Source organism: Tamandua tetradactyla, chromosome 6, assembly GCF_023851605.1.
Source record: "Tamandua tetradactyla isolate mTamTet1 chromosome 6, mTamTet1.pri, whole genome shotgun sequence".
Taxonomy (NCBI): Eukaryota; Metazoa; Chordata; class Mammalia; order Pilosa; family Myrmecophagidae; genus Tamandua; species Tamandua tetradactyla.
Genome location: NC_135332.1, coordinates 68,177,122 through 68,202,019, shown reverse-complemented (window position 1 = coordinate 68,202,019; position 24,898 = coordinate 68,177,122). Strand labels below are relative to the sequence as shown.

The 24,898-nt window shown below is 39.5% G+C and overlaps 1 long non-coding RNA gene across 2 annotated transcripts in view; it reads right to left on the bottom strand.

Moving 5' to 3' along the window:
* The window catches only part of LOC143686105 (uncharacterized), a 193,825-nt gene extending 174,498 nt beyond the window's left edge, over positions 1-19,327 (bottom strand). The window contains exons 1-3 of one of the 2 annotated variants that reach the window (XR_013176902.1): positions 19,218-19,327; positions 17,503-17,600; positions 4,747-5,656 (exon numbers count right to left, since the gene is read on the bottom strand). This is a non-coding gene — a long non-coding RNA (uncharacterized LOC143686105). Of the gene's footprint in view, positions 1-4,746; positions 5,657-17,502; positions 17,601-19,217 lie in introns of those variants that run through there. The other variant, XR_013176901.1, reaches the window with a different exon arrangement.
* Positions 19,328-24,898: the final 5,571 nt, after the last annotated feature.

Here is a 24,898-nt window from a genome sequence, read left to right as displayed (position 1 = left end):
TTTTCTAATTTTTTGCCCTGCCTGCATGGTGCCTTTTTTTTTTTTTTTTTTGCCTTAGGAGGGTCTACTTAGGTATTATAGACCCCCAGTCTCAGACCAGACTGGCCTCCTCTAAAGAAAGAGTCACCTGCATCAGTTTTCCCTGAGGGTGAGAACCAGCAAGTTGAAAGACTTTCCTGTGAAGCCTCTAGACTCTGTGTTTTTCCTATCCTGCTCAGTATGTGGATTTGTCTCCCTGTAGGTCCCACCAGCATTAAGTGATGTGGTACCTTTAACTTCAGCAGACTCTCCTTGCTGGAGGCATGGTTTAGACAGAGGAGAGGTTGTAGTCTGGCTTTAATTGCTTCAGTTTTCCAGACCCTAGGGTCTGAATTCCTTGAGGGAGGGATTCCACTTGAGTTGAGCCCCAGCCCCTCTCCTGGGAAAAGCACAGCCTCCAGGGAATTACTTCCTTTAACCTGACCAGCCTCATTGTCTCTCAGACAAGCTTAATTCTGCCCTTGCCTGGGGCAGTTGGAGCCTGAGAAGTCTTGCAGTTGTATCCAAAGAGTAATTAAGCTGTAGAAACACAGCCACAAAAGAAAAGAAAAGAAAAATCCTTTCAGAGCAAGTCCCCCATACCTTGGGTTTGCCAATCAAGAGCTTAAATTGGTACATTGCTCTATGTATCCCCAGGTCCTGTGTGCCCCCTCTTTTCCATCAAGGCCCACATCTTTTCAAGAATTTTGTGTCTGATCCAAAAAAAAGCTCTGCTTTTGTGTTGTTTATTGCTTTTGCTTTTTTTTTTTCTTTTTCCAACAGCCCTGCCCCCTCTGCACTGGGGCAAAAACCAGCAACCTCAGCTTTTACTCGAGGTTCAGCTGAGTTGGGGGTCTATCTTTAGTAGTCAGAAATTTTTAATTAATTCCACAGTTGGAGCTCGGTTGAGTCCCTAAGTTTATCACAGATGCAATCAGCCACAGATGCAATAAACTGAATGAGGATTTAATATACCAGCTTTCTGGCATACCAAGAGCCATGAAATATCCTTGCAGCAATGGTCATGCAGCACTTCCTCGCCAGACAACTGGGCATCATTACTAGGCCAAATTGACACCTGAACCTAACCATCATACCAGAGGATGGTGATGCTGCTGGTCCAGGGACCACATTTTGAGAATCACTGCTTTAAAAGAACAGAAAAAAAAAAAAATTTAATTGAAGGTTAAATGCTTGTACACATCAACAAATTTTGCTTTTTAAGAAGCATGTAACACAGTCACCCACCTGCCTTTGTTTTAACAAAAAAAAAGTAATAAAACATTTCAAAAAATGAAACAGTATATGTGCATATCACTTTCATGCTATAGTATATAGTATAGTGGAATGATCCCCATCCCACCCTTGCCCCTTTTCCATTTTCATGCACACCATCTTCCTGTGTGCTTTCATTCCCTATCACCAGCACCTAGCTCTCTTTGTCCACTTTGTCTAAGAGCCCAGAAGGCTGGAAATGGTGAAGGGCCTGGAAACTTACATGTTCCCAGGCTAAGTCCTCAACCCATGACTGATGGATGCAGCTAAGTCCCACACCTCTAGGGACAACTTGGAGGTGGGATATACACTGCCCCTTGCAAGAACTGAGCCAATATTACTCTTCATGGAAGTTTGCTTGATTTCTGTCTGTTGTTGGTCTCTTCCCTTCTTGGTCCCACTTCCTCAGTTCCCTAGAAGTTTTCCTGGGAATATTTTCTATAGTTCACTTTCATGCCAATCTTCTGCTCAGTTTCTGCTTCAGAGGAGCCCAACCTAAGATACAGACCACGATTATAAATAAGAGAAAGACATGAATGAGAAGTGGATGGAGAGAAGACCTAGAAAGGATCAAAGGAAATCAGAGCAGAATATGGAAACATACACATGTACAGGTACTCAGAGAGGGAAATAGAGATTTCCACAAAGAGAGAGGAAGAATGAAAAGTCACAGAGGAAGATGAGACACTGGTAGTATCTGAGCTGAACATCAAGCTACTGTGCTCCAAGAAACCCACCTGGACTACTGGACTAAGAAACTGAGAATCATTAGGTCCTTTGTTGTACTAATGAGCCACTTCTCCCAGGTCCTCAAACCACTCTAATTCTTCCACTTTTAGAAACTTATTTTAGCAGCCAACTGCTGAAATTATTCTCTGAACCTCAGTTTCACTGGGAAGGTAAACACTGTTCATATATATTGATGTTAGCACCACAACCTAGGTCTGGCCCACTCTGACAGACTTTCCTTTAGACAGCTAGAAACATCTAGAAGAATGGCTTCCTTGTTTTTGAATCAGACCCAGCTGGACACCACAATCCCTGTTTTGCCAAGAATTTCCCAAGGGAGATTAAGAGGCTTCTCCTCAACTGCCTACACCACTCTGATGACTTCAAATTCATGCTCACCCCTGAGGACCTTCATTCCCTAAAACCAGGGCTTGCAGTTTTGTAGATACCAAAGGTTTGAAGGCTGCTTTAGGAGTGACCTTGGAAACTGCAGGCACAGAGGGTCTCTGAGTTTGTTCTGAGCTTTATAATGGTCAGGAAAGCCGGTCAAGATGGTGTGGGGCCTCAGCATAAGAGTGATTAATGAAATCTTCTGTTTATTTCACTAGAGCCAGCAGCAAACAGGAAAAAGAGAGCAAGCTTTGGAATTGGTCACTTCTCGATTTTAAATCTCACACCAGCCGGACTGATTTACTTTGAGAGCCCCTCAGCCTGCCACATCCTCTGTCACCTCCAAGTTGTGTTTCAGTAGTCCCTTGCCTCAGCAACCCTCTCTTGTTCTTCTTCCGTGACTACTCCAAATTCTAACTTCAGCTCTTAGCTTCACCTTCACTTCCAGGGGAAAGCTTCTCTGATGACCTAATGGGAGGTGCCCCCTCTTCTCCATCCCCACCCCCACTCCTGTGTAGCTCTCATTCACTATTGTAATCCTTCACTAGATGATCATAAACATGTGTCTTAGTCACTGTTGTTTAATCTCAAGGCTTAGCACTACTTAGGTATTCAAAGGAAAATAGGGTTCAGTCGATGAATGAAGGAATACAGTTCTTCATCCCCTAGGGCTGCTGTTGGCTTCAGCAACAGGTAGTTATTCTTTCACAGTTCTGGAAGCCAGAAGTTGGAAATCAAGGTGTCTGCAAGGCTGTGTTCTTTCTGAAGGCTCTAGGAGAGGATTCTCCTTTGCCTCTTCCTAGCTTCTGGTGGTGACCAGCCATCCTTAGCATTCCTTGGCTGTGACATCACACCAGTTTCTTCCTCTTGTCTGCACAGGAGCACATTTCCTCTGAGTCCTTTTTCTGTTCTATCTTCTAAGGGTACCAGTTTTAAAGGATTAGGGCCCACCCTAATGGAGTACAACCTCATCTTAACGAATTACATCTTCTTAATAAGGTCACATTCCCCAATACCAGGGGTTAGGACTTGAACATAACTTTTTGGCGACACAATTCAACCCACAGCATTAGATATGTGACCGTGGGCATAATAAAGGATTAAAATACTGCCTTAAAATTCTGCTGTGAGGATCAACATGTTTAAAGAGATATGAAAGCTCCCAGCCCATAGTCCCTGGTCTACGATAGCTGCCCATTAATCTTTACGGAGGTATTCTATCAACTTTTCCACCTTCAGGTTGAAGCCTAGTTGCTGTTTATGTGTACTTGTCAAATCCTGTTCAAGAACCCTGGAATCCATTTCAAATAAAGTGGAACTGATGAAATTGAACCATTCGCTGTAGTTTTGCAGTAACAATAAATAAGCCAACCAGCCGATGGGTATGGGAAGCCCACCCACACACCTCTCCCAGAGGTGCCCCTTTATCCCACACCCTCAGCAGTCAGCAAACCCGCTTTTTCCAAGCACCACCGACTGTTTTCAGGGATCGCTAAATCAAAGGCGAAGTGAAAATCACCATCATTAAATGGCAGAAGAAAAAGAAATACTTGTACTGCAATTCTTACAAGGGGAAACAATATTAAAACATTCCCTGAAGTTTTTCCATGCCACTAAAAGGAAACTCCCTCCTATGGCCATATTTATTATTAAAGCAAACTCCCCCTTAATCTATTGTTCTGTTTGTCTCTGATTTACAGCAATTCACTTCCCTCTGACAAAGGCTAATTTTCGTGAATGCTTCACAGACTTCAAAGAGGACAGATCTTCGAATCTTCCTAATATCATTAACACATGCCAAGAGGGTGTGATGCAAAATTAATGGAGGAAATTCAATAATTCTCCTTTTGGAATTTTCTTTCTATTACATTCCCGGAGGGAGACTGCTAGCATGTACTTTCTGTAGACAATATCATTTAATGGAAACTTTGCAAAAATCAGAATTAGGCCTTTGGTGAACAGGGATCTTTAATTTAATTTGTTTTTACTGCCAGGACACAAGGAGTTACTCACAGCCTATTGCACGAGCAGACAGCCCATTAGAATTAAGTTTTGTTGTGTTCATCAGGGTAATGATTTCTCCAAGACTTGGTGTTTTGAGAACAGCGTATTTTAGTTATTATGGGAATCGTAAACAGCATTAATAAAGTCCTGAAGGAGCAATGGAATTGCAGAGCAGACTTATAAACATAGGCGTCCAGTCCCTTTTCACATACTTGGGGAGGGGACGGGGAGTGGCTGTGCTGCATGGGGAGAGGGACCTCAGGCAGGGGAGACAGAGGGAAGGAGATGGGATCGGGGAGGGGGGAGGAAAAAACTGGGAGTCCTGGCTTTTATCTGGATTTTTTTTTCCCCTTAAAGTGTGACTCTAGTTTAAAAGTCAAAATGAAAACACTTTGTTGTAGAGCTGTGTTCCAGTAGCCATGTTGCTTAATGATGATTGTATAATGATACAGCTTTCGCAATGAGACTGTGTAATTGTGAAAACCTTGTGTCTGATGCTCCTTTTATCTCCCTTGTCAGCAGACGAGTAGAACATATGGAATAAAAATAAATAATAGGGGGAACAAATGTTAAAATAAAAATAAATAAATAAACACTTCGTTGATGAACCCTGAGTTGTTCTCCCAATACTGACTCTTCTGCCACCATAATTGCCATGTAGAACCGTTTTTCTAGAGAGAAACTGAAAGTTAAGGTACAAAAGGGAAACTGGGCTTTAGCGATCTTTCCTCCTCTTTTCCGCCACTTCTTTCTACCCTTACCCTATTTCTCTCTCCTCTCCTATGTAATTTTAATTTCCCGGATCTCCATTAAATGTGGTGAGGTGATTAGAAATGTCCGGCACAGAATGGAGGCTCAGTGAAATGGGATGCCCTCCCCTCTGTGACTCTATGTGCAAATGATTGTGGCAAAATCACTTCTGTGTCGCTCCTTCTTTTATCTTGCTTTATTTTGTTTCATTTTTAATTATTTGTGAGAGTCTGGTTCTTTCAGAAAAAAAATTTTTTTTTTTTTTGGCGTTTTTGGATGTCAACTCCAAACACAGTATTGGGAGCAGGCTTTTTAAATGGCCACTTGTTAAGAGAATGATTTTATATAGTACTCAGTTCATTCGACGTGACAGCAGAAAGCTAAGAAAGAATCAATTCATTTCACCCTCACTCCCAAAGAAAGGTCAGCTTCCGAGTGGTACTTGTCACAATTGTTCTTGTGACGGCAGTCGGACTCCTTCTTCTCAGTTCTATAAAGACATGGTGAGAGAGCTCTTGAAATTTGTGGAGTTAATGCAAAACATTAGTAAGGAAAACAAAGAGTTTCCCTCACATTTGCAATAAGCAGTGTCAGGTGAACTTTCACTCCTAAGAAAAAATGAAGGCCCATTATACTTGAAGGATTTTGATTTGGAAATTTAGAGCTAAGGAAACCTTTATCATCAAATTAAGGAATAAAATGTGTGCATTCAATTAGGATTAGAAAGGCACCAAGTTGCTTATACTTAGAATGCTTTCTTAATAGCTTACTTTCAATTTTATCTTAAAAATAATTCCTTAGTGGGTAGTACACGATGGCTCAGTGGCAGAATTCTTCCCTGCCATGCCAGAGACCCAGGTTTGATTCCCAGTGCCTGCCCATGTACAAAAATAATAATAATAATAATAATAATATCTTAGTATATAAGTTTATTACTTTATGCATACACACACATACATAAAGGGAGGAAATAAACCTAATACAGGTGTCACTGAATTTATTTTATCCACCTCTTCCCAACGAAAGTTCAAAGTAGATAATAACAGTAATTTAGATGGAGGGATGGACCCTTGTGACTTTTTTCTTTTCTTTATTTTCCAAATTTGGTATTCCTATTTTCTTCCACAATGGAAACCTATTACTGTGATTAAAATGCGTTATTTAATGTTGCAAAGGTTAGTTGTTTTGATGAAGGGCTCTATTTTCAATGGCAGATTTTCAATAAAAAAGCAGCTCTGATTTGTGTGTTGGATCACACACTTGATATTTAACCACTGACAAATAACATGGCTCCATCCTACACCTGGTACTAGTTTGTGACTAAATTTTAAGGAAATTAACATTTTCTTGAGCAAAGAGCCCACAAGAATGTGCTTAGAAAAGAAGGACAGTAAACATCCTATATCTCTGTTTTTACAGTACTGGATTAAGACTTTAGAGAGTCTAAACTCTTAAAAAGATTATACCACCCCCATGCCTTTATAAATCAAAATATAATAAAAACAATAGTAAGCCAACACTTACTGCTATAATTATTGAGACAGATTGTTTGCATTGCCTAAGCTTTCCTCGGATAATCAAATGCACACTCTGGAAGCCCCAAATCATGCTTAGGCCACCCAGGGGCTAAAATGAGAGCCATGGCAGGAAGATGATAAGGTGCTTTCCCACAGGTAAGACCAACCTGAATGAAAAATGCTAAACCAGAAGTGATCCGTGTTTTCAATCACTCATATGGTCTCGTTGGATCGACCGTTTTAATAGAACTGTCTCATCAATTCAATCAGCCAGTCAATGAAAGCTGGTAAACAGTTTAGCTGATTTCCCACCCCACTGGACAAACTGCCTATCAGAACCTGAATGTAGAATTCACAGGTTGTTTTCATGTCATGCACACGTGGCCTTAATGAGGAGATTGGACCTATGCCACTGTTGAACTCACCAACTGTGCAGAAATCACTCCTAGTCTGTGGTCTCCCCAACTTAGTTTCAAATAAAAAGTAATCAACTCAGAATTGCTTGGCTTGACCTAGGCAGTGAGGACAATGGATCACATCCTCTAAAATGTCTTAGTGCAAATTCTGCCAAAATTTTGTACTTTAGACCATAGACACCTATTTAGTAAATCAGAGCTTCCATACATGCACATACACGCATATCTTAGCTCAGCAATGTCAAAACACATTCCAGAAAATTCACAGCAGTTTCAAGTTTAAATATTCTGTCCTGTTTTCCCCATAAGTAGCTTGTCATTTGTATTCCAAACTGGGGCCACCTCAGTACAGGGAGATTCAGGGGTCAGCCACTGAAAAGATCTCAAGTGCTCATTAAAAAGTGACAATGGGTTTTCTCATAAATCACTGGGGTGTATAAATGGATGCAGCTTCTTACAGTGGGCAATGTGGCAAAATCTATCAAAACCACCACCATGTTACTTGAACATCATAATTACATGGAATCTTGAATAAGGCGTGAGAGATCTTGTTGGTTTCTACAGGTTAGTGTGATGCCCTGATATATCCCAGAGTAATTTGGGCAGAGAATAAAAAGGTACTTGCAAAGTTCTGTTAGGAGACTGGAGAGAAAAGAGGGAGTGTTGAACTTCGCCATCTGGGGAATTCCTGATATTCTCGCAAGCGGTGGGAACAACCAATTCAGTAGGCCAAGCCCTCAGTCTTGGGATTCACCCCATGAGGCTTATTCCTGCAAAGGCTAGGCTAAGCCTACTTATAATTATACCTAAGAGTCACCCCCAGAGAACCTCTTTTGTTGCTTAGATGTGGCATTTCTCTCTAAGCCAACTTGGCAGGTGAACTCACTGCCCTCCCCTCTACATAGACATGACTCCCAAATGTGTAAATCTCCCTGGCAACATGGGACCTGACTTCTAGAGATGAACCAATAACCAGCATCATGGGATTGACAAAGCCTTCTTGACCAAAAGGGGGAAGAGAGAAATGAGACAAAATAAAGTCTCAGTGGCTGAGAGATTTCAGAGTTGGGAGGTTATCCTGGAGGTCATTCTTATGCATTATATAGATATCCCTTTTTAATTTATGGTGAAATGGAGTGGCTAGAGGGAAGTAATGGAAAATGTTGAGCTGTGTTCCTGTAGACTTGATTCCTTTTTTTTTTTCTGCATGGGCAGGCACTGGGGATCGATCCCGATTTTGCATAGGCAGGCAAGAACTCTACCTGCTGAGCCACCATGGCCCACCCAGCCTTGATTCTTGAAGAAGACTGTGTAACTATATAGCTTTTACAATGTAACTGTGTGATTATGGAAATCTTGTGTCTGATGCTCCTATTACCAGGGTATGGACAAATGAGTACAAAAAATTTTGAAAAAGTGAGGATAAAACAATCAATAAATCAATAAATAATAAGGGAAGATAAAGGGTAAAGATTGGGTAAATTGAAATACTGTAGGTCAATGAAAGAAAGGGTAAAACATATGGGATGTGTGAGTTCTTGCCTTTTTTTCTTGTTATTTCTTTTTGTGGAGTGGTGCAAATGTCCTAAAAATGATTGTGGTGACAAATACACAACTATATGATGATATTGTGAGTCACTGATTATATAATATAGTTGGACTGTACATGTGTGGCTATTTCTCAATAAAAATATATATTTTTAAAAATCCACCAATGTCTATACCTTCTGTCCAGAAAGTCCACTTATCACAGTTTATACCACTGGTACAAATACTCTCAGATTTATGGAGTATCTTAAATACACAGCTAGTCATTGAAGCCCTGGCTCTAACAGTGAAAGATGGGAAACTACATAAATGTCCATCAACAGATGAAGGGTAAAACATAGCCGTGTAAATCTCTGCAATGGAATAATATGCAGCCATAAAAAATAAGGAAGCTATATATATATATTGATATGGAACAGTCTTCTAGATATAATATGATTTAAAAAAAATCAAGGTGGCAACAGTACATATAGGATGCTTCCATTTTTTAAAAAGTGAAAAAACATATCTGCATTTGCTTTTAGATGCAAAGTATGGCTTTGAAAAAATGCACAATATTTGTCTTTAAGATGGAAATGGGTTGGGGAGAAAGAGAGGGGAGAGATGCATGAACAGGAAAGAGATGCTTCAGCATATTCTCCTTTTTTTCTTTTTGAATTTTAAACACATAGATAATTATATTGTTCAAAACTGTGCTAAGGTGATTTTTTTTCCAGTTGTTTGGTAGATCTCCCAGGTTCCGGCACCCACTCAGGCCCCAAGACTCCACCCTCTGGTTTGAAGTCTCTCCAGCTCCCTCTCTCTCAAATCCAGGGTCCCTAGTTGACCTTCTCTAGCCTCTTCCCTGGGGCCCTCCTTTCTCCCAGGCCCCTTTGGGTTGATGACTTGAACTTTCAATGAACTTCCAATCTGAAGTTCTGGCACAAGTCCCAAACAGCTCAGCCAAGGGGCTCTTGACCCCAGGTTTGTCAAGGACCCTGACCCAGCTTGACAGGGATCTTGAGGGAGCCCAGGTACCAGGCATGAACCATGGTGGACCCTTGGACCTTGGAGAAATCAGGGAGTTCCTGGGCTCAGTACTGTAGACAGAAGGCAGGGTTAAATGTCTTTAGTCATGAAAGAGCAGACCTGTTGCTCAAATCTTACATTTTCCTCTTTCTGACTTCTGAGATGGCCTCAAATCCGTTACTGAAGAAGGTGTGTGGACAAGGCTGGGAATCTCTCGCCCCCCCCCCCCCATTTCCTTCAACTGAAAAAATTAATTTCCTTTCTTATTAAATAAATAATAGTCCATGGCAGAATATATTATTGTTGAATGATAACCTTGTCTCAATGAAAATATTATTTTTGTTTTATTCATCAAGCAAAACATCATGCAACAGAAGGCAATTTGGTGAAAAAATTCAAACTGACCCTTGAAGTCTGGAGTATGTGTAGATAATTTTGAGAATAATAGGTACCAGAGGTAACCCTGAGAATGGTTCTCTGCAATTTCATAGAATTCGTTCTTTCTTCTTGCAAATGTCTATGACGAGACTTAGGACATTTTACCGACCTTTCTTTGGAAACATATATATTTGCTTTCTCATAAACACATAATACCTGAAAGCATTTCATTCATTCATTCAGTCAACAAATATTTATTGAGATATGCTTGCGGTCAGATGCTGGGGAAACAGCAGCAAGCAAACAAGGTCCCTGCTGTCATGGAGAGAGAGTCAATAAACAAATAGAAAGAGTAATCCCGTGGTGATAACTACTATGAAGACATAAAATAAAAGCTTCTCAGTCGTGGGCACCCTTGTTTCCTCCTTTTGGCCATAGTGGTTACAGAAGAGAGAGAAGGGAACTAAGCCACTGGCCATTCAATGACACTGAAACAAAGCTTGCTGAGCCAAATGGCAGGGCAATTCATGGGAGAGAAGAAGTCTAGATTTTCAATAGCACAGAGTATTCCAGTGAAATGATGGGTTAATTCTGTTAATAATCTAGTTGAAGATGGACAATTGTCAGTGGTCCAGAAGGGAAATTGTAGTAACTAAGAAAATAAATAAAAAGTCCTTATCAGCCTGAAGGTAAATAATTGTCTGTTTTGAAATGTAAAAGCTTACTAAATCCAGAACAATCAGGAATAAAGTGATAATAACAATAGAATTGAGGAGAGATCCTTTACTCAGAAACAGAAATTTGGGAACTCAAGAGAAAACAGTATTTTAAAGTATAAATTAATTCCCTCCAAGTGGCTACTAACATGAGCGGGGTAAAAGAGAGAAAAAAGCAAGTTCCTGTGTCCTGGGTGGGTAATCTATTCCACAATTTGCTAGAGCACAGAATATGAAATGTGATTGCTTATACCATACCATGAACAACAGTCTCAGAATAGCAATTCCATCCTCAACCACTAATGTAATTTCTGAGAAAGGTTTAAAAATGTGGCTGAGGGTAGACCACGGTGGCTCAGTAGGCAGAGATCTTGCCGGCCATGCCAGAGGCCCAGGTTCAATTCTCGTGCCTGCCCATGAGGAAAAAAAAATATATGGTTGAATATGCTTTCTTCTTTTTTAGGGTTGTCCCATACCTACATTGTCAGATCACATAGCCATTACACACACTATCTTATCTCCAGGTTAGCCTGCAGTTAGTCTTAGTTCTAGGATAAACTATATATTAAAGACCAAAGGTGATGATGGAATTACACAGAGAAGACAGGGCTAACAAATAAATATGATTGCTGATTCATTATATTGGTATTTCTTTTAGTATCCAGTATCTTAGAGCAGCTAGAAGTAAAAACCTAAAATTGTGGAATTACAACCCATACCAAACTCTGAAATGTGTTCTACAATGAATTGTTGTGCTATGCTTTGAAATGTATTGCTTTTTTTGTATATAATTATTTTTCATGCAAAAACAGTCAATAGTGACGATAAAAATATATATATATGTATTCCTTCTAGCCTCCAATGTTTTGGAGCAACTAGGAGGAAAAATCTGAGATGATGGTATGGTAGCCCATAACAAACTCTGGGACTTGTCTAACTACTTGTTGAAGAGTGATTTGAAAACTATTGCTTTTTTCTTTCTTTGCTTTGCATATATACTGTGTTATATCCAAAAAAAACAAGTTAGAAAAAAAAAAAAAAAGCTCAACACCAGCCCTCCTTTCACTGTCTCTAACCATTGAGGTTGTCTGTGGCTCATTCTCTGGAACATTCCTCATGTAAGGGAGTCCCTTAAAGACATTACTTCCTTCTTTTCTGGCACTTTGCATTGTTGCCAGATGCTCAAATCATGATAATTTAATTTGCTTTCTGAGTCACTGGCTGTTTCTGTATCTTGCTGAAAAGGCTTTTTTTTCCTTTCTTTTTCTTCATCTAAATTTCTTCCCAGAACATGCCTTGGTGTTGGTCAATCTGGGCTGATGGTCTCCGACATGTGATCCCTTCCAATATGAGTTTCACATCTTTTTTGCATTCAGTCAAGTTCTCTTGAATGATTGTTCTGTGTTCTGTGCCATGGTTTGCTTTTCTTCTTTGGAGGCCACTGCTAATTTATATGGGGTCCTTCTAGACAACGCCTTTACCACAAACTTCCCAACCCAACCACCGACCTACTCTCTCTTTACTGGGCACTTGCAAACACTTGCTGACTGCAGCACTCACTTTTCAACTTCCTCTCCTACTCCCTGCTCTCTGTACTTCCTGTACCTTTGTGTCCGCTCTCCAAAAAAAGGCCAAAAACTCTTTAAGAATGAGCACATGGTCGTATTCTTCTTTTCTGTTTCCCAGTGCTGTCCTAACCTACCAGAGCTCTGTGTCCCTTGCAGATACCCATCAGATATTCTTGTAATTGAATCACATAACCCCTTTGCCCTGAAGCCCTTCCGATTGGCTCCTGGGGGACTGGCAGCATCTGCTTCTCTCAAAGAAACAGAGAAGACCCTGATAAGGATCTGAAAGCAGAAAATGCCTTTACGTTTTCTGTAGGTGGTTGGGAGCCTTATCTCTAGCTGTCCTCTCCCCAGAGGGCTTGCCTGATACTTGGTCATTATCCAGGATGAAATGCCTGGGTTTATTTTGCTAGGTTGGATTGCTTTGTTTAGAAAATGGTGTATAGTTTCATATATCGTTACTAACAACATGGAAAGGCCTTTAAAATTATTACTTGTAACCATTCTCCCAGAAAGGAGTTATTCCTGAAATTCTGTTGATTCCCATAAAGGAAATAATCTTCATGTACTATACTGGAAGAACTTTTTTGTTTTGTTTTGGACTAATACTGCATTGGTGTATTGCAGGTCATTAAAGCAATATTCAAAGTCGTGTTTCTCACCTACTGGATTTCGATGATTATAAATCATCTTTCACTCCTCATCAAATTAGATTAGTATAATCATTCCCTTCCAAATATCCTCTGTGAACCAGACAGGATTTCCAAGTGTTTTTGCTTGCATAACCCCTAAAAATATTTTCAAGCATTACATATTTTAAAAACACAAAAACCTTTCATCATATGTTTAAATAATTGCAAAGGACATCACTTCCAGTGCTTTCTATTTTATTAATATTCTTAAATAAAACTCACTCAATTTTTTCTTTCTTCAACTCAGCAGTCTGTTGGGAACTCAGGAATCCTAGGATGGGTTATTAAGTCCCCAGAGTCCCAAGCAGCATTGCCTGAATTCAAATTCTGCTCTACCATATTCTACCTGTATGATTTTTTTTTTAATTATTTTCTAGCTATGTGAATTTAAAAAGTTATCTACCCTTCTATCCTCTGGTTCTTCATTTGTAAAAATGGCATTAATAATAACACCTCATTACATTTCTGTAAAATTAAATGAGCTAATCCACTCAATGTGCACATGTCTGGAATGTAGAAGTCAGCTTTACTTCTGTGAAAGAAAGCCCTTGCCGAAACAGATAGTCTTCAGCTTTTATACAGCATGCTCTGTGATCCTTTGGATACTTCAGATTTTGCTAATGGCTTAAATTAGTTTGAATAAAGAGGTGGGATGCCACTGACACAGAGCTTTGGGGTGTGAATGCCTCCACCATGCCCAAATTTTCAGAGAGCAAACTCAACACTGTAATCTTCTATCAGAACAAGAGCAGTCAACCAAAACTGGCCAGAGAAACAGGGAGAGTTAAGAACAGTGAAATCCTAGTGATTCTGAAATCCTCCTGGGCCAGGATGTTGCATGCCTTGCCTCTGAAATGGCAAGAAAATACTTAGCTAAAATTCTGGTTTTGTCATCTTTTAAATGGCTTGACGTGCACTAAAAGCCTGGTTAATGGTGAATGTCATGCCATTTCTCCCAAAATCTCAGTTAGACAAATCAGGCCTTTTGAGAACAAGAACTCTGTCTCTACATCCTCTTGCCTGAGTAAATTTGCTCAGGGGCCTGGAAAGCGTGGTTGTTTCTACTGGCAAATACACCAGAAACCAAGAATCCTGGTACTGTCAGTTAGAAGCTTGGAAAACCCAGTTGTCAAAACCAAATGATCATAACGATTTCATTACCATTCCACAAATTTGGAACTTGAACCAAATGCTCAAGTCTGAAAATGTCAGAGAAAGTAGGTTTGAGTTTAGTTTTCTTCAAGTAGAATGAATTCAGTTCTCCTGTGCACCAAGTTATTATTTCATCACATCCAAGGGTTTGAGTTTAGTTTTCTTCAAGTAGGATGAATTCAGTTCTCCTACGCACCAAGTTATTATTTCATCACATCCCAAGACCTTAAGGTGAGCTGAAAAAGGGAGGCTTTGGAAATGGGGTGTGCTCACTGAATAGGAACGGAAAGAGAATCTGAACCACACCTGTTGGAAATTCTAGTCTTCTGGCCCTTTATCAGATTAGAGTAACAGAAACTCAGACTTTGGAAGTAGGAGAAGCTGCACTTCAACAGCACAAAGAGTGTAAGTGAACACGTGTGGGAAGCTGAGCTGGGAGATGAGCAGGTCGACTTTGTCCCCCTTTCACCTGCAGTTCAAGATGGGGGGAAGCGTATTACACAATTGGACAGGAGGTGGGTCAAGGGCAAACCCGGTCTGCATAGGTCCTTCCTCCACAGACACCAGGCAAAGATAAACACTGCGGCTAAAGGACAATGGAAACATACTACAGGTCAGAGAGCAAAGCATCTTGCAACTGGGCATTATTCTACTATAAATACAGAGGACTAGATTGTAATGGCTTTTGGAAGACACTTAGACAGCACACATTTTTATTTTAAAACATGAGGATTCCTTGATCTACCAATTCCACTTCAAAGACTTTACAGTAAGAAAGAATATATAAGTATATGTCTTATGATATTGACGTAAGAATGTTGATATAGAATTTTTTTCCTTATACTTTTTTGGGGGAAATAATTTCAAAGTTACAGGATAGTTGCAAAAATAATACAAAAACTCATAAAAAATGACAATTTAGACCACCCCACTTCAGATGCCCAGAATCACCAATTTTAACTTTTTGCCACATTTGCTGTACCTTTCTATCTATCTATCTATCTATCTGTCTATCTATCTGTCTATCTATCCATCCATCATCCATCTATTTATTGATATTTATGTGTGTAGAATTTTTTAATAGCAAAGTAATAGGAATCAGGGAGCTAAAAATTTTGATATAGTCATACAATGCAATGTCAAGCATTTGTTTTAAAAATCTCTATTCAAGAATGTTTAATGGCATTGAAAAATACATATGTCATTGTGATACAAACAAAGCAGGTAATATAATAGCTAATTTAATATGAATCCACGTTTTAAAAAGACTATATGCAAATAAATAAATATATATATATAGGTATTTATCTGAAAGCACAAATAGCAAATTATTAATAGTTATTTTAATGTATGATGAGATCACTAGTGTTTTTTACTAGTGTTTTAACTTAGCTTTTCAAATTTTCTAAATTTCTATTTATAAATGTGTTATATTTGATGAGCAAAAATGATTTTTTTTTAAACAAATGAAGAGGGTGCACACTATATGTGACATATGCTTGAATTTTCAGCCAGTCTTGTGTTTAGCCCAGTGGTTCTCAAAGCACAATCCACAGGACCCCTGGAAAATGCTAAACACTTTCAGGGATATTTTTAAAGAATACTAAGCCATTATTTACCTATTTCACTGCAGTGGTATTTGTATTGATAGTGCAAAAACAAAACCGTGCAAAACTGCTGGCGCCTCAGCAGAAATCAAGGCAGTTGCCAGACTTGATTGGCAGACATTATATGTGCCATACAGTCCATTCAAAGTATACAAACAATGGCTCACTAAATCATCACGTAGTCGTGTAGTCATCATCTTGATCAGTTTTAGAACATTTGCATCACTCCAGAAAAAGAAATGAAAAGACAAAAGAAAAACACCATATATCCATACCCCTTACCCCTCCCTCTCATTGATCGCTAGTATTTCCATCTCCTCAATTTTTTTTTACCCCTCATCCTCTATTATTTATTTATTTTTTGTCCTTATTTTTTTTTTTTTTACTCATCTGTCCATACCCTGGATAAAGGAAGAATCAGACACAAGATTTTCACAATCGCACAGTCACATTGTAAAAGCTATATAGTCATACAATTGTCTAAGAGTCTTCTTGATGAAATGCTAAAAATGATTAATTTTATTAAATCTCAAATGATCCTCAAATACACATCTTTGTAATACTCTGTGTAACAAATAGGGAACGAAGTATAAAACACTTCTGCTTCATACCTAAGAATGATGGCAGCTACCCACTGCCATCATAGGGGATTCAATAAATAGATGAATCGATAAATGATGGCATGTCATTATTACTTGAAAAAAATGGCAAACTATAGTTATTCAGATTTGGGTGTTTGGCAGACATTTTCTTAAAAATGAACACAGTATGCTTGTCACTTCAAGGAAAACAATTGACATGTTTGTTACCAATGAAAAAATACAAGCTTTCAAGTGAAGATTAGAATTTCAGAAAACTTTTTTATCAGCCACCATGAATTTGACAGCTCCTCAAGATTTTAATGACTTTTCTGAAGAGATCAGTGGTGATGTTAATAAATGTGACTTTTAAAATTTTGTATAAAAATTGATTCACTATTTGGAAGATCTGCTAAACTCAGTGAATCAATATTTTCCAAAGGACCAATGAATAATGTTTTTAAAAATGCATGGTTAAAACATTCATTCAGAGTGCAAGATAGACCAAAAAATGTTAACCTGACAGATCACAAGAAGTTCACTGATGTGGTTTCAGATTCCACGTTATAACTAACATTCAAGAAAGTACCACTTGTCAGATATGAGGCTAGCATCCAAAAAGAATATTCACGATTATCTGTAAAGGCTTTTAAAATCCTCCCTTTCCAATGCCATATCTGAGTGAGGCCATATTTTCTTCAAACACCTTAACCAAAGCAACATATTGAATGCAGAAGCAGATATCTTCATATCTGTCTTTTATAGAGACAGACATTAAAAACATTTGCAGAAATGCAAAACAATGCCACTCTCCCTGCAATACATTTTTTGTTGAGAAAAGATATTTTTCTTAAAGCACACTATTTATGTCAACCTGTAATGGTTTTATTATTATTTTTTTTTAACAAGTTATGTAAATATTTAAAATGTCTTAGTTTTAGTTCCTAATATGATGAGTATCTATAGATATAAACCAAATAAACAAAAACACTTTGTAGTTTCAAGTAATATAGGAGTGTGAAGGGTCTTGAGACCAAAAGAATCACTGATTTAGCACGTTGTAAATGCTCAGTAAATATTTGTTGATTGAAGCTCCATCTCTCTTTTCCAGTCAACCTCCCTATGCCCTGTCCTGCATATAGGGTTGGGAGCTTACCTTATTGGATAAAAGGTCAAGCCTTCTCAATCACCATGCTAATCAATACACTGCATTTCAGGAGAAGTCCTGCAGGAAGCTGCTTTGGCTCCTGCTACCTGTGAAATTACAGAGCTCCTCTCAATAATCATTTGCCAAAAGTGTTGTCAAGCAAGTAATTGAGCTCCTGAAAGAACATGCCCTCAGGTGAGTTAATAAAGAGATGTTGCAAATTAAGATAATAGCCAACGGTGTGAAACATAAATCAGAATTGACAGGAGGTGGCTGTCCCTCCAATTCTGAACTTGGAAAACAGCTGTATATGGTTCCAATGGGTCCATGATTGCTGGACCCAGATTTGTGTGTCTGAAACGTTAGTCTCATTCATATCACACTGCATCTCAACACTGGCCTTGTTCAAAAGGAGTGATTAATACAATAAAAGCTCCTTACTCAAGACACATTCCTCAGGTTGACAATCAAAAATCACCAACACATATGGAGACAGGGCTGCCGGGAGAATGATGGAATCATCTTAGCAGGTAAGTAAGTAAAGAGGGTGATCGGAAACTGAATCTTGGCTGCCACTGGAAGTGAAACATCCAGTCTTTAGGGACCAAGCACACTGTTGATGCCCTGTCCTCATTCCTGAGCACCCATCCTACAGATCTAAATGGTGCAAGTGGGGGCCACCACTTGCACCATTAACTGTTTGCCTTAGAGTTCCCTCTGGTTACTGGAGCCTACTCCCCTAAAATGTTGGTGGCCCCCAGGGAAAATCCCTCCACCAATGGCTGGAGGGAGTCTATGGATGAATTGCTCAGCTCCATCTCCCCTTGGGTGGGCTAACCCTGGGGTTGCTTTACTCTGTTTCTTGGGGTTCCCCAGAGAGATTGAAGTTTGGGCTGACAGAGGGGTCAGAGGCCAGAAAAGCAAACCTAGATCAAGGGACACAGATAACCAGGGACAAAACCCATGCTCTATAACGCATGCTTTCTTGGTTTCCATCTTAATTCCCCATTCTCCTCCCTGCATTTCCTAGGAACACCTTCCAAATGAATTGCTTGCACAAAATCTTCATCTCAGGGAAATCCAAACTAGGGCACGATTTAAAGAAGCGCACGTTGAAAGTCGAGTCTTCAGTTCACTTTCAGATTTGGTAGAACATGGCTGGGAGGTGTCTCAAAACAAGTCCTTGTCCCCAGCACCTTCCACCTTCTCACAGAGTGGATCAGGCTGTTCCTAAAACATACGGTAGCCTGGACAGGAAGCAATAGGGCTCATTCTTCCCCAAAGCAATCTCAAGGCACTGCCTTCACTCAAGGAATGCACTCCCTCTGCCCTGGGTTTCTACCTGCCAGCTGCTTTCAGTTTTCAGCACCTACGGGGGTCTCCAGGCTGAACTCCAGGAGGGCTGGTTCTCACCAGGGTGAAAGGGAAAACGTGCAGCTGGGGTGGGAAAGCAGCTGCCTTGGTGTGAGCTTCTACCCACTCCCCACCTCTTCACTCCCTTCCTCAAATCCCTCCCCCATCTCCCCACCCCACCCCCACTAGGCTGCCTTGCTCCCCACCAGCCTGTGTGGCTTCCTCAGCCCCCCAGCTCTCCTAGTTACCGAGTGTTTGCATGGGCTTTGCCCCTGGTTATCTATGCCCCTTGATCTAGGTTTGCTTTTCTGGCCTCTGACCCCCTGTCGGCCCAAACTTCAAGTGTTATCAGGCTCTTTTGTCCCACTCACCACTCTGTCCTGGCCCCCTCAACCAGCCGTCAACACCACACAAACACAGAAAGGAGCTGGGGGGATTTCATCTGGTCAGTCGAGAGGTTGAAAAGAAAAACATTGCTTTTATTTTTCAGAAAAGAAGCAAGTAACTTGTTTACCTTGCATTGGCCAATCATTGCATCCAATTGACTTATCAGTTCCAATGGTCAACCTGATGGACTTATGTAAATAAATCAGAAAGAGCAGGGTGGGTCAAGGCCAGCCATCTTTTTCTCATCTTTCTGATCTGAGAGTAGGTGAAATCGCTACCAAAGAAACCATGTTTCCTAGCTTTTACGGGGGAATGTCAATAGGCAGCATTTATTTCATGGAAGCAAGTCGGCTTTGAGCAAACGCGAATTCTCAGGCCAAACTCACCTTCTTTGAAGTTTTGAAAACATTCTGAAAACCTCTTTTAGCAAACAAAAACAAATTCTTCCCTAGGCATTCATGCTTTGGGGATGATATAGCGGGTCTTTAAAAATGATCTCAATGAGAATATAAATGGGTCATTCTGAATGAGGTTAAGCCACTTCTAAATTCCTAGTTAAAAAAACATATCAAAGAAAAATCTGCTTATACCAACAGTTGAAGGCAAAAAGAAAAAAATGCAGAAAATATCTAGCATTACGCGGGACACAAGCACATGTACATTTATGCACATATATTCCCATGCAGACTCACAAACAAGGTTCATATGTCTGACTAAAAGAAATTGAGATTTTCCCAGAAAGAAGAGAGATGAAAGTACTTTAAAATTTTAATCTATTTTAGGTAAACCTATATTTTTAAAAAACCTGAGAATTTTATCTGCGGGGATAGAGCTAAGGCGAGGTTTTGCATTTTCTTTTCCCAATATCATTTAATGAACCCCTATCACTTTTACAAGGAAAAGAAAAACATCTATTAATATATATATTCAACAGCCTGATTATTTTGACAAAAATTGATTAATCAGAGTAATTCACGAGTTTGAGTAATTTTTAAACTGACATTGCATCCATATTTTATTTTTTCTGGAAAGTAATTTAACAACATTAAAAATACTTATTCTCTTTGATTTATAAATAAACTATAGAAATTATAGAAATTGATACCCAGATGCTCAAATATTCAAATTCAGATTTATACTCAAGGTCCCCATGATAGCACTAGTTATAATAATTCAAAACTGGAAGCGACTTAAATTCCAATCATACAAAAAAAAAGCAAATTATGATATTCACACTCCAGAATATCATTCAACCATCAAAATTATCACCATCAAAAAATTTTACCCCCCAAAAATGGTGTTAACTTAAAATAGGATGCCAAACTGAATATTCAGTATCATTTCAAATATGAGATATATATTTATTTAATTATTTATCTGTTTAATAATTATTTAATCATTAATCATTTACTGTCACCCACACATACGCATAAGCATGCTGTTTCACAAGCAAAATATTATGATACTCACAATGGATAGAAGGCTTGAAAGTTTTTTTATATCCCCAAATTTACACTACCAGTAGAGAACAGAATTTTTCTCATAAAATGGGCTTGCCTGTGGGTAGGTTGGACTCATTCATTCATTCAGTACAAGATTCAAACCCATACCTCTGCATCTTCACAACTTATCGTATGCAATAGTCAGGATCATTCAAGGATAAGGGAAACCAATTGCTAACTGACAAAGATTTACCAAACACATGTGAATAACTAAAAAATAAATTGGAAGGAAATTACCCTTAAACACTGCATTTCTCTCTGGAATGATTTCTCTGTTTATATATTTATTTGTTTTCTCTAGTAAACTTACATTGTTCTTAAAATTAAAAAGTAAATATTATTTTTAAAAATGTATGCATGTGCAAACCGTTCCAATCACAACTGCTCGATCAGCACCTCCAAGAAGTTCCAAAATTAGTTTGCTGCCTGGTATCCTGTATACTCTTTTTTTTTTTCACTTTTAGGATAGCCACAAAAGTTCACAAGAACTAGTCACAACACCAAACCTCAAGTTTTACTTTTGGCACATAAGTAATCAAAGAACCATACTAATTAAGATTTCATTAATTTGGAAGTTGAAATAATCTTATCCCTAGACTAGGTCAGTCCCCCGTTATACCTCTCCCTGGACTTCTCCTGAATAGCATTTATAGCAGTTATAAAAATCTGTCCCAATTTGCCTGGTTACTGTACCGCACGGCAGATTGGCTTAAACAATGGGAATTTATTGACATGGTTTCAGAAGCCAGAAGTCCAAATCAAGGCATTCCGGCAGAACAGCCTTTCTCCCAGGGCTGGTAACATCCTGGTGCTGGCTTGCTGGCAATCCTTGGGGTTCCTTGGCTCTCCTGTCAATGGCAATGTCCTCTCCTTTCTAGTCTGTGTTCTTGCTGACTTCTGGCTCCCCCCACCACAAGTGACTTTCTTTTACAATGACTGAATGTCTTCTCTTTATAAAGAACTCCAATAACACAAATCAAGACCTATGCTCATTCGGTCGGGCTGTGCCCAAACTAAAATTAACATCTTCAAAAGGTCCTATTTACAATGAGTTCACACCACAGGAATGTGGATTAAAATTAAGAACACAAGGGCTGGGGGTAAACGGAAACTCTGTACCTTCTGCGTGACTTCTTCTGTAGATCTACAACTTCTCCAATTAAGAAAAAAATGTTTAAAAAAGAATGCATCTATCCAGGGGTAAAAGTCTCCTTGGCGGCATGGATGACGACTTCCAGAGATGAATCTGGCCCTGGCACCGTGGGATTAACAATTCCATCCTGACCAAAAGGGCGAAAAGAAGTGTAACTAGCAAAGCATCCATGGCAGAGAGAGTTCAAATAGAGTTGAGAGGCTGCTCTGGAAATTGCTCTTGCACAAGCTTCAGGTAGACCTGCTACCTATCATAACCTGCCAACTCCCAACCAGGACCATTCCAGTCAATCCTAAAGAACACCTAGGGCAATTTATAAGATTCCACAAGGGTTCCAGGCACTAGAGTAACTTGCCAGAAACCTACAACCTCCAGATGGGTCCCTGGTCCAGATAAATCCTGACACCTAGAGAGCCCACCCTCTTCAAAACATTAGATAGTTCCATCTCCCTACCCCATATTAGTGACAGGCCCTTCCAATATGAAAAAGTTAGGATGGTCATAGCCCAAAGACCCCTAAAGAGAAGGGTGGAAAGATCAGAGGTGATGGTGGAGTTATACAGTGAAGGTAGGATTTAACAAATGAATATGAATGCTGAATTATTAAATTGATATCTCTTTTAGTCTCCAGTATCTTACAGCAGCTAGAAGTAAAAATCTAAAATTCTGGAATTGTAACCTACATCAAACTTCAAAATATGTTCTACAACTAATTGTGGTGCTGTGCTTTGAAATGTATTACCTTTTTGTATACATGTTATTTTTCACAAAAAAAGGAAAAAAAGTCTATTTTGATGATAAAAAAGTATTTAAGCCTTCTAGCATCCTATATTCTGGGGCAGTTAGAAGCAACAAACTCTGTGATCTGTCCTGTAAAAGACTTGTTGCAGAGTGCTTTGAAAACTATTGCTTTTTTATTTCTTTGCTTTGTATAAACATTATACCACACAATAAAAAAGTTTAAAAAAGCTAAAGAATGTGTCTAAATTGTGGTATATAATTCAGTTTACTGCACAATCATTTGTGTGTTTCTTTGTTCAAGGTCTGGGTCTGTCTTCACTTGTAAATGAGAGCAGAGGTAGAATCTCTCTTGCACACCATTGTGTTCCTAACACTAGCACAGTGTGTACAACAGACACTGATAATGTCCTGCCCATGTCCCCTGGGCCCACATTGAAGTTCACCTTTAGCTGAGGGATAAAAGTTCCTGCAAATCAATGGCATCCCACCTCCAGGACTTGCCTCTTTCTAGTTAGGAGCTTACTAGAGGTGAACAGACAAACAATGCCCCAAGAGTAAGTCTCCACCAATGAGGAACAGGAATAAATGCCCAGCCCCCTGTCCTTCAGTTGGATGATTCTGAGATCTGCTCCTAGTGGTTTCTCAAAGGGCCCACAACCCACAGAAAGCCCCATTCATGGACACACCCTTCATCAGCTTTCCTTTCTTCCCTGTTTCACTTCCCCTGGTCCCTAGTGTGCTGGTTTGAAGCTATTGTGTACCCCAGAAAAGCCATGCCCTCATTCATTAGTGCTGGGTGGAATCTTTTTATTGTTTCCATGGAGATACGACCCACCCAATTATGGGTGGCACCATTTGATTAGATGGTTTCCATGGAGATGTATCTCCACCCATTCAAGGTGGGGCTGCTTACTGGAGCCCTTTAAGAGGGAACCATTTTAGGAAAAGCTTTACAGCCATCAGAACCAACAGAGCCAACAGAACTGACAGAGCCCTGGGAAAGCCGTTGAAGGGACAGCTAGCAGACATCACCATGTGCCTTTCCAGCTGAGAGAGAAACCCTGAACATCATGGGCCTTCTTGAACCAAGGTATCTTTCCCTGGATGCCTTAGATTGGACATTTCTATAGCCTTGCTTTAATTTGGACATTTTCATAGCCTTAGAGCTGTAAACTTGCAACTTAATAAATTCCCCTTTTTAAGAGCCATTCAGTTTCTGTTTGCATTCTGGCAGCTTGCAAACTAGAACGCCTAGTTTGTGCTTCCTAAGATCACTCCACAAATAAGCTACCTGCAATCACCTTCTTGCTTCAGGATCTGCTTTTGGGGGAGCCCAACTGAGACACTTGGTTTGTAGTAAGTTTATTTGTTTTTTGGTCAGTGTTTATTTATTTATTTATTTATTTTATATGGGCAGGCACTGGGAACCGAACCTGGGTCTCTGGTGTGGCAGGCAAGAACTCTGTTTGCTGAACCACTGTGGCCCGACCTGTCAGTGCTTATTTTTAAAAATATTTTTATTGACAAATCTGCACACACATACAGTCCATACATGGTGTGCAATCAATGGCTCAAAATATCATCACATAGTAGTTTATTCATCACTGTGATTGTGGTAGGTTTTTAACAAATACGTGTGGAATGGATAAATGAATTAATAAATTCCCACTACCGCTAGTCTGGGGTTTACAGTGTGCAGCAAACCCTTTGCAGATAAACAATCTGAAATTATTAGTGTAAACCAGCTTGGGAGAGGAATATATTTAAAAATATATTTGAGGGCAAACTGGCATTGCCCTATTTTCTTATAACAATTTGATGCAATTTGCATGCTTTCCAGATTGCTAAATAAAGTAGCTCCCCCAAGAGTCCAGCCCTTTGCATTGGGGCCCTATTTGTCAGGTAGTAGAAATACTCATCTCATCCAGGAAGAAAACTTCCATTTTCAAAGAGGTTTAAGTCACCGTATATTTTCGAACCCCCTCATTTCTGAGCAAACAAAGCTCATGGATTAAATTAAATCAGAGGAAGAAACCAAAGAGTTCATTTGTGACTAGTTACACATCATTAGGAAAATATCTTGAGCTTTCCTCTTCACGGGCCTCCTCAGTTTTCCTTATGGTTCCTTTCAACATCTGGGAACAGCTGGACCAGCTGGCTATGTGGGGATCAGTTTTTGTATGGCCTAACATAAACAACTATCAGGACACTGATTAATTTCTCAAGACTAGAAAATAATTAAGGTAACAATAATCCCTCACCCGCACAC